General features: G+C 42.6%; 1 long non-coding RNA gene across 2 annotated transcripts in view; it reads right to left on the bottom strand.

The window, feature by feature from the left end:
- Positions 1-13,637, bottom strand: part of LOC117980665 (uncharacterized) — an 87,753-nt gene that overhangs the window by 33,231 nt on the left and 40,885 nt on the right. Inside the window, exon 1 of one of the 2 annotated variants that reach the window (XR_004672106.3) lies at positions 6,297-6,617. The exons of the other annotated variant lie outside the window; for it this stretch is intronic. This is a non-coding gene — a long non-coding RNA (uncharacterized LOC117980665). Of the gene's footprint in view, positions 1-6,296; positions 6,618-13,637 lie in introns of those variants that run through there. 2 annotated transcript variants of the gene reach the window in all.

The raw sequence follows: 13,637 nt of genomic DNA, 5'->3' as shown, positions 1-13,637 counted from the left end.
GCCCTTTCTTTCTCAAGGGGTAAGTCCGTCCCCCTTTTCATTAGGAGACAGGCTGTCTGCTGTGTTTCAGCTCCCTCAGTTTCCCTTCTCCCTATGCAAAATCTGCCATGTTGTGCATTTCTCCCTGTGGCAGGCAGACTCCAAGATGGCTCCCGATGATCCCTGCCTCCTGGTGTTTGCACCCTTGTGGATCTCCTCCTCTTGGAGTATGAGGGCACCTGTGACTGTCTCCAGCAACAGAATAGGGCAAGGTGATGTCGCTCCTGTGATGACATTACATAAGACTGTAGCTTCCATCTGGCTAGCAGACTGTCTCCATCGACTTTCCCCCTTGCTAGCTTTGTTGAAGTAACACCATATGGAGAGGCCCACATGGCAAGAACTGAGAGCAGCCCTCAGCTAACAGCAGCAGGGAATTAAGGCCCTTTGAGAGTCCACAAGAAATTGCAACCTGCCAACAACCACGTAAGCTTGGAAGGGAATCCTTCCCTAGTCAAGCCTCAGATGAGACCCCAGCCCTGGCTGACACCTTGATTGCAGCCTTCTGAGAGACTCTGAAACAGAACTGAGCTAAGTTGTTCCCAGGTTCCTGACTCACAGAAACTATCAGACAATTAATGTGTGTTTCAAGTTGCCAAGTTTGTAAAGATTTTGTTACATAGCAGTAGATAACTAACACAGTCCTATTTTCCTCCTTTCTCAAACTAATAGATGCTTCCCCAGTTCCTTTCCAACTCCCTAGCCCATCCGCATCTGCTCTTGATCCCATTCCTTTCTCTCTCTTTCAGGTTATTTCCTCAGCTTCTGAGTTAGTTAAATCCACCTGTCTACCCATGCTGTAACTGCATATCCACAGTGGAAATTAATGCATACCCCTGATGACCATTTCACTTCACTTTGGGGCCACTGAACTTGGGGGTCCTTAAGGGCTGGCCTGATACTCCCTAGACCACCCAGGACTGTCTCCCTCCTAGGTCACCAGATTATACCTTTGCCTCCATTCTCAAATCTCCAACACCCCTTTACTTATCTTGTCGTTAAGCTGCTGACTTTGCTTGCCATTTCCCAGAGAAAAAAGGAGCAATCAATAGAGAACATGCACCCTTGCCACCCCCACACTGCCACCACTGCATCTGCCAACTTACCTGTACCTGTGTCCAGCCACCCTGCCTCCGCCTTCTGTTTCTCTGAACTGTGAGCTGGAACCTCGCCTAAGTCCAGTCTCTCCATCTGTGCAATAGATCCTGCCTCCTTTCACCTATCCAAGTCCATAGCACAAAACGTCCTCTTTATTTCTTCTGCATCAGCAATTTGTCCCTGTCTAATGGAGTCTTTCCATGAGTATACCGACCACTGTGATTTCTCCCATCTTAAGAAAAAAAAAAAAAAAAAAGAAGACAGAAAATACTTTCTTGGGCTCATATCTATCTTTCCCTCTCGCTACCACTCCATTTCCCTACTCTCCTTTGCAGCAAAATTCCTCCAAAGAGTTGTTTAAACTTTCTGCTCTCTGATTCCTCTCTTCGAATTCTCTTTCAAATCTTCTTCTGCCAGGCTTCTCCACTCACTCCCCTCCACCCATGCTCCACCCATGCCCTTGCTCTTGCTGGGTCACCAGGGACCTCCATCTGGCTTAACCCAATGGACAATGCTGAGTCCCCATCTCAGCTGGCCTGGCAGTAGCATGCCCACCTCCCTCAAACATTTTCTTCACGTATCTCTGGGACACTACTCACCTCTGATTCTCCTCTGCCCTCACTGACTACTCACTCAGTCTTCTTGGCTGGTTGCTTCTTCTCTCCTGCTCTAAATGTGGGGGGACCCAGAGCTTAGTCCCCAGAATCCTTTTCTCCCTGCGCTTACTCCCTAAGGGATCTCACCCTTCTCACAGCGTAAATACTGCCTATACACCAAGAACCTCAAATGTCCTGAGCCAGCACAGATCCCTCCCCTGGGCTGAAGGCTCACGTGTCCATCCACCTACTTCTCCACTTGGATGTCGAAGGGCATCTCAAAATGAGCGTGTCTAAAACTGAACTCCTAACTTCCCGTCAATACTGCACCTCTTGAAGTCTTCCCATTTCAGCAACCCCATCTTCCCAATTGCTACTGCCAAAAACCGTGCGCTTATCCTTGATTCCTCTCTTCCTTTCATGTGCCACATTAAATCCATGAGCAGATTACACTGGCTGCGCTTGCAACATGTATCCAGGATCCAACCTCTTCTCATCACCTCCACTTTAGCCCAAGCTACCCATTACCTATGACTGCAATAACTTCCTTTCTGTTCTCCCAGCTTCTACCCTTCCCCTCCATCAGTGTGTTCTCAATATATTCACCAGCCTGGTCAGTTTAGAACATAAGTCAGATTATTCCTCTAATGAAACTTCATTAGCTTCCCCTCCATATTGCTTAGAATAAAAGTCAAAGTGCCTTCAGTAGCCTGCAGATAAGGTCTTCCATGATCTATCCACGGCTCCATCCCCACTCCCACCCCTCACTATTTCTCTGAACTCTTTTACCACTGACCCCTTTACTCATTCTGCTCCAGCCACACCGACCTCCTTGCTATTCCTCTGAGCACGGGCATGTTTCCACCTCAAGGCCTCTGTCCTTTCTGCTCTATCTGGATCATTCTCTCAGGATTCACAGATATCTTGTGCTTTTTTAAAGCTTTATGCTCCAATGTCATGTCTTCAGCAAGGCCTACCTTGACTTACCCTGTTGAAAATGGCAACACTCCCCACCCAGCATTCCCTTTCCCTCTTCCCTGTTTTATCATTCTCTCTATCACTACAGAATACACTCTATATCTTACTCATTTAGTTGTTGGTTATTTTCTGCCCCCACTGTAAAACAGAAACTGGTTGAGGGCAGAGACATTTGATTTTATAGTTCACCTCTGTAGCATCAGTGCCTGGCATGTGGTAGGTGCTCAATAAAAATGATAGGCTGAATATTGTTGTTAAAAATTCCTTGGACTAGGTCTTGAGAGGACAATTAGGGTGATGGGGCTAGAGCAAAGCAGAGAGCTCATGCTCCCACTCTACATCCACAGATTCGACTACAGGCTGAGTATCCCTTATCCCAAATGCTTGCAACTGGAAGTGTTTTGGATTTTGGAATATTTGCATTATACTTGCTGATTGAGCATCCCAAATCTGAAAACCCGAACCCCAAAAAGGTCCAATGAGCATTTTCTTTGTGCATCATGTCAGTGCTCAGAAAATTTCAGATCTTGGAGCATTTTAGATTTCGGATTTGGGATGCTCAACCTGTAATCGCCTCTATTTGATAAACCCCACCTTTATATCTCTGATATTCAAATTCCTATTTCTAGCTGCCTGATTATTGTTTCTATGAGAAACTCAGAATGTGGACATTCTGAGTTCGTACCTCATGTAGTACTCTTTCTGTGTTTCTCTTCTCAGAGCAGGTCATTACCTGCCATTCACCCAGTAATCCAGATGAGAAGCTGATCAATTACACTTGTGTAAACATCTACTGAGTATATAATCTCTGCCACCCAGCCACTAGCAGCACAGGGCAATGCACACAGCTCCCTCTTTCAAAGAGCTGAGTTTGGTGCAGTAGGCATTGTGATAGAGAAATGTACAGGGTGCTTTTGTTCATTTTTCCAAAGCGCAACTACCTACTTTTTATGATGATTAAAATAATATATGCCTCTTATAAACAATTTGATTGCAGAACTAAAATAGAAAATGAAAGTCACCTGTAATCTCACATTCAAGAGGGCACTGCTGTTAACAGGTTGGTATACGATACAGTTTGGGTATCTGTCCCCTCCAGATCTCAATGTTGAAATGTGATCCCCAGTGTTGGAAGTGGGGCCTAGCAGGTGTTTGGGTCCTAGAGGCAGATCCCTTATGAATGGCGTGGTGCCCTCTCTCTGGTTAGGAGTGAGTTCTTGCTCAATTAGTCCACATGGAAGCTGGTTATTTAAAAGAGCATGGCACCCCTCCCCTATCTTTCTTCCTTCTTTCTTCTCCTAGCATGTGATGCCTGTTCCCCTTTCCCTTCCGCCATGAGTGGAAGCTTCCTATGGCCTCAGCAGGAGCAGTTGCTGGTGCTATGCTTCTTGTGCAGCCTGCAGAAACATGAGCCAAATAAATCTCTTTTCTTTGTAAATTACCCAGCCTCAGGTGTTCCTTTATAGCAACACAAATGGACTAAGACAGCATATATCCCTCCAAACATTTTTCTATGCGTATTTAAAGGTAGCTAATACTTACTGAATTCTTAGTATGGATTACAAACCTCTATGCTGTTCACTTTAACATTAACTCATTTTAACATCACAGTGATCCTCCGAGGTAGGTATTTTGTTATCCCTATTTTATGGACAAGGAAACTGAGGTTTAATGAGGTCAAATAAGATCCCATAGGTGGTAAAGTGACTGCCAGTCAAGTTAGGCTGAGTTATGTTCTGGTAACAAGCATTTTCTTTTTTTCTTTTTTCTTTTTTTTGAGATAGTGCAGTGGCATGATCTCGGCTCACTGCAACCTCTGCCCCCCCAGTTCAAGCGATTCTCCTGCCTCAGCCTCCCGAGTAGCTGGGATTACAGGCGTATGCCACCACACCCAGCTAATTTTTGTATTTTTTAAGGAGAGACAGGGTTTCACCATGTTGGCCAGGCTGGTCTCAAATTCCTGACCTCGTGATCGGCCCGCCTCAGACTCCCAAAGGGCTGGGTTTACAGGCATGAGCCACCGTGACCAGCCAACAAGAATCTTCAAAATCTCAGTGGCTGACAATAACAAAGGTTTATTTCTTGCTTATGCTAATGAATCATGTCGACCAGGAGTCAGCTGTGGCTCTGCTCCATGCTGTCTTTGTTCCAGGACCCAGGCTGAAGCTGAAGGAGCACCCTCTGTCTGGGACTTAGCTGTTCATCATAAAACAGCAGAAGCAAACAGTGGCTCCTAAACCGTCTACTTAGAAGGGGCATATATCACTTCTGCTCTCATTTCATTAGCCAAAGGAGGTTCTAGGACCAGCCTGCTATTAATGAACAGGAACGAATAACCTTCCCCCAGGGAGAGACAGTAAATATTTTTCAGCAGTAACACAATCCACTGAAAGTCCTGAGCTGGGATTTTAACCAGCCTGTCTTTAGAGCTTAAAAGCTTAACTACTCTTCATATACTGTGTATATTTTAACCCTAAAAGTAGGAGTTCTACACATATTGCTGGGTAAACTCCTTTATCATGTAATCTATCTCAGACATCTTGCTATATTTGTTCATATAGACTTTGCATATTCTTTTTTCAAGGATATAGAGTTTCAGATACGGTGTCCCCCATTCTGCCTGTTGAGGTCCTCCTCATTCATCCAAGTTCAACTGAGGGGCCTCACCCACCAGAACAAGTCATACTTTTTCAGCATGCGTGCAGTGTTGGGTTTACACTTCACTTTGGTCACATGTGTGCCTTGTCTTAGAGTTCTTTGTATACATGTCTGTTTCTCTCACTTGATTTTAAGCACCTGGAAGCAAGAATCATCTCTATACCTAGATAAAGATTGCTATCTTCCTATGCCTGGCTGTGCTCAACAGAGATGAGATGCTATCTGTTGGTTTTGCAATACTGTGGAATTATCCTCCGTGCTATCCCTGTCACTTCATTGCCTGTGCTGGTCCTTTTGTATCATTTAAATTTGGTGACCCCTTCAGAACTCACACAGTTTGAATAGTTCTGCTTTCCAGTATTCATCAAAATTACACCAGCAATGACAACTTTAAAGAAACAATGGCAAATAGGCATCAATCTCTCCCTTCTGACTCTTTGAAAGAAGAATATAGTGCAGGAGAAACACAAACCTAGTAAAATAATTGTTGTAAATCCATATCATCAAGTTTTCCCCTCTGGTCTCTACAGCAAGTTACTGGGTGCATCGGAGTTCATCTTTAAGAACAGAGCTGTCGGAATGACGCCAGGGCTGAAGCCCGAATAAAGCCGCAGAGCCAGACGCACTTGCTAATGATCTAGGAGAGGGTCCCGCCGCATGCACTCAAACACACAGCACACTCTTGGGGTTCAAAAGCTCCCTTTCATGCGCCCAGAATGTTTATTTTTTTTAAGAGTGGCAAATGAAAATGAATTTCTAATCTGCATCACAACCAGAGAGCACCATGCATCGAAAAAAAGCCCTTCCCTGACACAAAGGCCACGGCCATCTGGAAGAAAAGCCACCCTCCTAAGCAGATCAGCTGCAGGTTCCATCGCACTGGGGCGGATTTGCCCGGAAACAGGCATCTTGTCTTTATTAACTTACCCCGTCATTAACAGTAATCAGCATTGTCCGCTCCATCTAATTCTTACTGAGCACCTGTGTATGTGGTGTTGCATGGCCTGTCCCTGAGAGACCCTAAGGACAAATGCATCCTCTCTTGTCCCAAAGCCAGCTTCGTCAACAGGAGGTGCTTTGGAAAAGTAGTGTGAGCAGGGCCAAAACCAACCAAAGCCAACACGATTTTTAAAAGTGCGGTGTGTGTGCAGGTGAATGTCAAGCCCTTACTGGTAAGAAGGTGCTCTCAGGGCCCTCTCCTGCTTCTTCAGGCCTCCCCCAACCCAGGCCCCTAGGAGCACAGCCAGATTTCCTCCCTCATTCTGCAGTGCAACAAGGCTCTCGCCTCAGTGCACTGAGCCCGCTCCTGCTGCGGGAACCCAGGCTGGAGTGTGAAACCAGCTCTCTGCCTGCCGCAGGGACTGTTATCACCGCTCCCCACGCTGCTTCCTGTCACGTATCCTGTGCCAATGCTGTGTCAAGCCCATCTTACATTTTTCAAAGTGTCTTTAGCATCATTTCCTGAGCCTGAACATTTGCTCGTCCTGCAAAACAAGAACTCATTTTACAAAGTTTCACTCAGGATTATTGGGACCACAGAGGCAAGAGTAAACACTATTCTCTTATCAGCAAGAGAGACAGAGAGCCCAGCTTTGCTGTGACACTCCAGTAATTTGCAAACCAGAGCAGGTCTGTGTGTTTTTATCTAAGTAGAGAGACCTGCTCTTCCAGTTAAAAAAATCATATTAAAAATTAAACCATTCCCTCTCCCCACATAATTTAGCATCAGATAATTTTCTGCAGTGATTCCTCCTTTCTCGAGGGCTGCGAGGAGGCAGCATGGAGGTGCCAGGAGTTTGGCTCAGTGTACAGGTGGCCGGCATGTTAGTCTCAGCCCAGCTCACTGTAAATAATGCAGCCTGACAAGATTTCTCCTTTCCTTTCACCTTTCGCCTAACTCTTTCAGCCTGCTCGCTTACATCATCCTGGTTGGATTTAAATAGCTAACTGTGCCATGTTCTCCTGGATACAAACCACCGGATTGGCCACCTCCCTAGCTAGCCTCTACCTAGTGAGAGGCAGGAGGTAGAGCTCTGGGGCCAATGGCTGCCAGAGCTCAGCGCTTGCTGGAATCCAGTGAATTTTCTGTCACTAAGGGAGGGAAAAACGTAGAGGCACAAGAGGTCTGTTCATGCATGGGAATACTTGCATGCCTGGGCAATGAGTTGTGTTGTGTGAATCTTACTATGTCCTGGGTATAAAGGGAAAAGATAATGTGCATCCTTTGTTCCCTCCTATTAAACTATAACTAGATGATACATTCAAACTCAGTGGTTAACTTATGAAATGATTTCAGCTCAAAAGATGGGTAGAAAATCTCTGGGAACTGCAACCTTTCCCTTTTCATTTTAAGGATATGTTAGCTACATTCTTGCGGCAGTGCAATGTTGCATGAATATCAAGCTGAGTTTAACTCCACTATGCTCCACAACAAACGCTTTTAATTATTTTAACTTTTATTTAAGTAATGAATTATGAGTTGAGAAGTCTGCTAAGCTGTTGTCGTCTTCAATAAGAATTCTTGCAAAGAAAAAGGCTAGAAGACAAAACTGACTGAAGAAGTTAAGGGTGAGACTAATGTAACCCACTGGAATCATATCATTCTAGAATTTCAATTAAGTAAATCTAAAAGCACTAGAGAGCCATTTACACAAATAATAGGCTGAAAGTTACCAAGCTGTGTTTAATACAGCAATCATTGTTCAAAGGAAAACCAGAAATCCTTAACCCTATGTGCAACCCCCAAAGAGAATGAATGCAGTGGGAGCAGGGGTTGAGGCACAGAGAGAACTCCTGGCTTCCCACTCAGAAAAACATTATGAAAATCCTTGCAGAAGGTATGAGGCCTGAGATAAAGCATAATGGAAACAACACATGTGCATAGATACACGGTATGCCTTTACAAATACATTAAACCACAATCCACTTAAATGATAAGAATGAAACTGAAAGCTCATTCCATCTAATAAGGAGTAAAACAAATCCCTGTAAAGTCACTTGTATGACAGGATACTTGGGATAGGCTACATGATCTTAGCAGTCACCTTTGAGCTAGATCTTAGCAGTCACCTTTGAGCTAATTCGGGCCTTTTGCCAGGCCAGGCCTGCATATCAATGAGATATGATATGGGTAAAACACACCAAAGAACTAAATTTAGGAACACGCAGGTGATTGGTTAGAAAAACCAATCCACTTTGGACACAGCTGAGCCCACTAGATGGAATACATTTACAATCCTAGCAGCATTTGAGTGCAGGCTTCCAGATTTCAAAGCAAAATTAGATAACTCCCTTATTCCAAATAAATTAGCAATAACTCATGACTTCAGTGACCTCGCACTTCAGTGCTTCCTAAATGAAATGTGATTTTCCTTGTTGAGATGTAATAACGCTGGGTACGTTGTTAGTTACATTATTTTTTATACTTTTTTGTGTATTTAAACTATTTTATAAAGTCTATATACCATTTGACCTAGTAGTTCTACTCACAGGAGTTTATTCTATAGATATGCTTATACATAAGCATTGTTCGTAATAACAAAGGATTTTAAATAGCTTAAAAGTTATCGAAAAGAACTGGTAGGGATATTAGGCTATAGCCTTGCCAGGGGGAACTGTGTTGCCCATCAAAAGAATGAAGCAGCACTGACTGTGCTGATATGGAACCGTCTCCATTATGCAGTAGTAGGAGACAAAAGCAAGAACTGAGTGTACAAAATGCTGCCATGTGCAGGTTGTTAAAAAAGATTATAAATGCGGCCGGGCACGGTGGCTCATGCCTGTAATCCCAGCACTTTGGGAGGCCAAGGCAGGTGGATCACCTGAGGTGAGGAGTTCTAGACCATCCTGGCCAACATGGTGAAACCCCATCAGTACTAAAAGTACAAAAATTAGCCGGGCGTGGTGGCAGGCATCTGTAATCCCAGCTACTTGGGAAGCTGAGGCAGGAGAATTGCTTGAACCTGGGAGGTGGAGGTTGCAGTGAGCTGAGATTGCGCCATCACACTCCAGCCTGGGGGACAAGAGCGAGACTTCATCTCAAACAAAAACAAACAAACAACAAACAACAACAACAACAACAAAGATTATAAATGCATACATGCAGGGAACATCTCTAGAAGTCAATATGCCACCCTCTTCAAAAAATATCACAGCAGTAATCCAGTAATCTCTGGGGAGGGGTAGGGTGGCTAGGGGACAGGGAAGTGAGAAAAACTAGGTTTTAATGTTATGACTGGGTTTTTTTTCACATTTAAATCAACTTCGTTGATATATATTGTTCAATGAGTTTTTGACAAATAAATGTTATGTTCTTTTATGCTCTGACTTTGTGCAAGTATTACAAAAAATAATTTTAAGGAAAAATATCTGTTTAAGCTAGATTCTTCAGAAGTTTTATAGAATAAATACTTATCTCAGATACCTTCTTTGGTCTGTAAATTAGCAGTAGGAGGTGGTCACTTTGGAAAGATCAATTATTCTGATCTTAAAGGTAAATATCGTTTATGGCATTGACTCACCTGATATAGGTGGTGGGCGAGAGGAAAGGTGACCAAGAGAAGAACCAGGTGGCTCCTCTTGCTTCTAAAAGCTAAAAGCACCTCTCCCTGGACAGAAGATGGACTAGAAATATTTTTATTTTATAATCACTATATCAAAATATAAGGAGGTCTTTCTGAAACACTTGCTTATAAGCAAACGTTTCCAGACCTCTCAAAATATATAAGAATTATTCTATGTGCTAAAGGCGATTTAATGTTCTGACTGTGCCTTCTGTCAACTTAGGAGGTGGAATTTCATTTCACCTCAAATTTACTCTGCAAACTTGGTCAGAGGACTTTGGCCTCCTGCTCTATCAGGAAGGCCCTATGAGGTGGCAAAGTAAGGAGGACTGTGACAGAGTTAGGATAATGGGCTGGCAAGGCCACAGAGTAGGGACATAGTGAATTAACCCCATCAGGGAGAGGTGAGGCAGAGGCTGAATGTGTGGGGAAGAGTCTGGAGATGTTCACCTGGTCCTGCCTGAGCTATCTAAGGAGGGAACAACTTGCTACCAAACCCTGTCATGTCACTCTCCAGTTCTTTCACAGTTACAGAGCCCATTGCCAGGGCTGGAATGCAGACTTCCCAAGCAAAGAGAATTGTTTCTCCTCTGCTTTCTCCTCTTTCTCCTCTTCCTCCTTTTGTCCCCAAAGCACCCAGCAAATGTGAAGACAGAGAAAGGAAGGAATGGTGAGCAAGAAGAATCCCTAATGCCAGTGGAGTTGGTAAGGTAAGTATACAATTTAAAGTAAAGAGGAGCTAAATGTTCTGAATTGTATGTAGCCTTTTGGACAGTCTATCTAGAGGGGTTACACTCGACTGGGGAGTCGAAGCATGGCTTTCACACATCAGCTGAGTCCAGGTATCTCTGAGCATAGAGAGGGCGACCCTCTGAACCTTCCAGGCCTCATGTTCATGTGGTGAAGGTAAGGCCACTTTCCTCTTGGTGCCAGCCCACCCGGGTATGGATCGAGCTCCCCCACTGCTTCACTGTGCCATCCTGAGCAAGGTAACTTCATGCCTCATGCTTCATTTTCCTCATCTAGAACATGCGGCTAATCACAGTACCCCTCTCACAAGGCTATTGCGAAGACTAACTTAAACACATATAAATATAAACATAGATAAATAGAGGGGTGCACTTAGCATAGTATCAGACACACAGAGACTATATGATAACTATTAACTATTGCAATTATTAATATCACTAAATTATTGAAGGTTTTCCCCACCTTAAATAGCCTAGTGACGTTAACAATGTCATCACCATTCTCCTAGTGGTTCACATGTTCTCTGTGCTCTGGGTAATGATGGCATGTGCAATATTACATTGCAGGGTAAGATTAATTGACGTTGTTTAATAAAAGTGGACATTCAGGTGGCTATACAATCAAGAAGCCCACCCAAGGAAAAGACCTGAATGTACTGCACATGTAGGAATGTTAGTCATTAAACTGTGCTTACAGAAAAATCCCGTTTCCTGTCATAAATCTCACAACAGAAAGAATTCATGAGCAGCCTACTAAAGGCAATATTTGCCATCATACCCCAAGCATGAGGCAGTCAGGAAACACTGACTGCCCCCACCAAAGGCAGAGTAATTCCTGCATCAGTATATTATATTTTTCCAATGGTCTCATCTGTCTCACGTGGATTCAATTTAGAGGATGCTGCCAGACAGAATTAAATATATTAGTTTGAAAAATTACAGGGAAAGTGTATTTATAACAGTTCCATTTTGATTGGATCAATTTTCTAAGCATTTATCTTTTAAGAGTCCTAGAGGTCTTTCTTATAGGGTGTGCCTCCCAGATGGACTTTGCATTACATCATCTGCTGCAAGAAAGAACCCCAGAATGTTTTACTTGGGGCCTTCGATAGCTGTCTAAGGGGACTGCTGCAGAAGAAAAGTGTGGGAAATATCAACACAGACATTTCCACAAGCAACGATTCCATCTCTTACTTGGATTAATTATTAATCTGTGTATCCTAGGAAGGTCAGATCACAGCAAACAGGTTACAATGGGACATGACTAATGAGAAGGTCTCAAATACTAAATGAGGATAACCCACATGATGGCACCAATTCTAATTAAGAGTCTTCTACCAGAAATAATGATAATCTTGCATGAAACACCTGCTGTTGGCCAGGCTTTGCACAAGGCACTTTATATCTGCCATATCATTAGTTCTTCATAACAACATTGATGGGTTTATTTTACAGATGATGAAATTAAGATTCAGAAAAACTCAGCGAGGTTAAAATAAGCTGCCCAATCCCATAACTGGCTATTAGCAAAGCTGGCACCTGAACCCAAGTCTGGTTGACCTCAAAGCACATGCTGTTTTGCATCCTGCCACACTGTCAGATTCAACAGGTAAAACCTGGACAGTAAATCATAATCATGAAATATATGGTCCTTTCCCACCACAATTTCAGACATATTTCCTTAGCATGAATCTAATCATCTCACAAATACTTATGTTAAAAAAATATAGCCACCTTAGGGCCATTCGCTCTTTTTAGGGAGTATGATTGGAAGAGGTATAATGTCTTTTATGAAAATTGTTTTCTCCCCTGGATGAAACTCCTGTCCTCCTCCTTTTAAAGTTTGGTTTTTTTTGAGAAGAGTTAACTCCCTTACTTTGTATTAAAAAGAACTAGAATATAGAATTGAGAAGTACTAAAAATACAGTTCAGAATAATATATATATCCCATATATATTTTATATATATATATATTTTTCATTGCAACCTCGACCTCCTGGGCTCAGGTGACCCTCCCACCTCAGCCTCCCAAGTAGCTGGACTATAGGCACACACCACCATGTCTGGCTAATTTTTGTATTTTTTGGTAGACACACGGTTTCAGCATGTTACACAGGCTGGTCTTGAACTCCTGGGCTCCAGTGATCTGCCCACCTCAGCATCTCAAAGTATTGGGATTACAGGTGTGAGCCACCACATCCAACCAGAATGAGATATTTTTAATGACAAAAATAGACACTGGGAGAATAAAATGAGAAAGTATATCCCTGAAAGTTCTAGAAAGAGATACTAGAGAGAATGCAATATTCGAAAAATTAATCACTGAGAATGTTCTAGAATTAAAACACAAATCCTTAGGTTGAAGATGTACAACAAACATTGAGTAGAATAAATAAAATAAGCTCCATTTTGATATATATAATAAAACTGTCTAACATCAAAAATAAACTAAGACAAGTTAAAAACAACCAGGAAAAAAAGGCACTTTGTCTGCAGAGAAACAATTAGACTGAGAGTTGACATCTCAGTAACAAGAAGTAAGGCCAAAATAAAATAGAAAAATATCTTCTAAACTACTGACCTAGAATTCTATACCTAATTAAATTATCATTCAAGAGTGAGGGTGAAATAAAGACACTTTCAGATGGAAAGTAAGAGAATTGTATTTGCAGATTTATTTTATGAATTATTTGAGGATATACTTCAGGGAGTAGGAAATATGAACCCATGAGAAAAGGATCAAGAAGCAATAAATTATCCATGAGCAATCTGAAAAAGAAATTAAGAAAGCAATTCCATTTATAAGAGAATTAAAAAGAACAAACTACTTAGGAATAAATTTAACAAAAGAAGTATAAAACTTGTACTCTGCAAACTATGACATTGTTAAAAGAAATTAAAGAATTCCAAAATAAATGGAAAGACATCCCATGTTCATGGATTCAAAGATTTAATAT

Source organism: Pan paniscus, chromosome 5 (assembly GCF_029289425.2).
Source record: "Pan paniscus chromosome 5, NHGRI_mPanPan1-v2.0_pri, whole genome shotgun sequence".
Lineage (NCBI taxonomy): Eukaryota > Metazoa > Chordata > Mammalia > Primates > Hominidae > Pan > Pan paniscus.
Note: the sequence above shows the minus strand (reverse complement) of the source record. Positions and strands in the feature narration are given on the sequence as shown.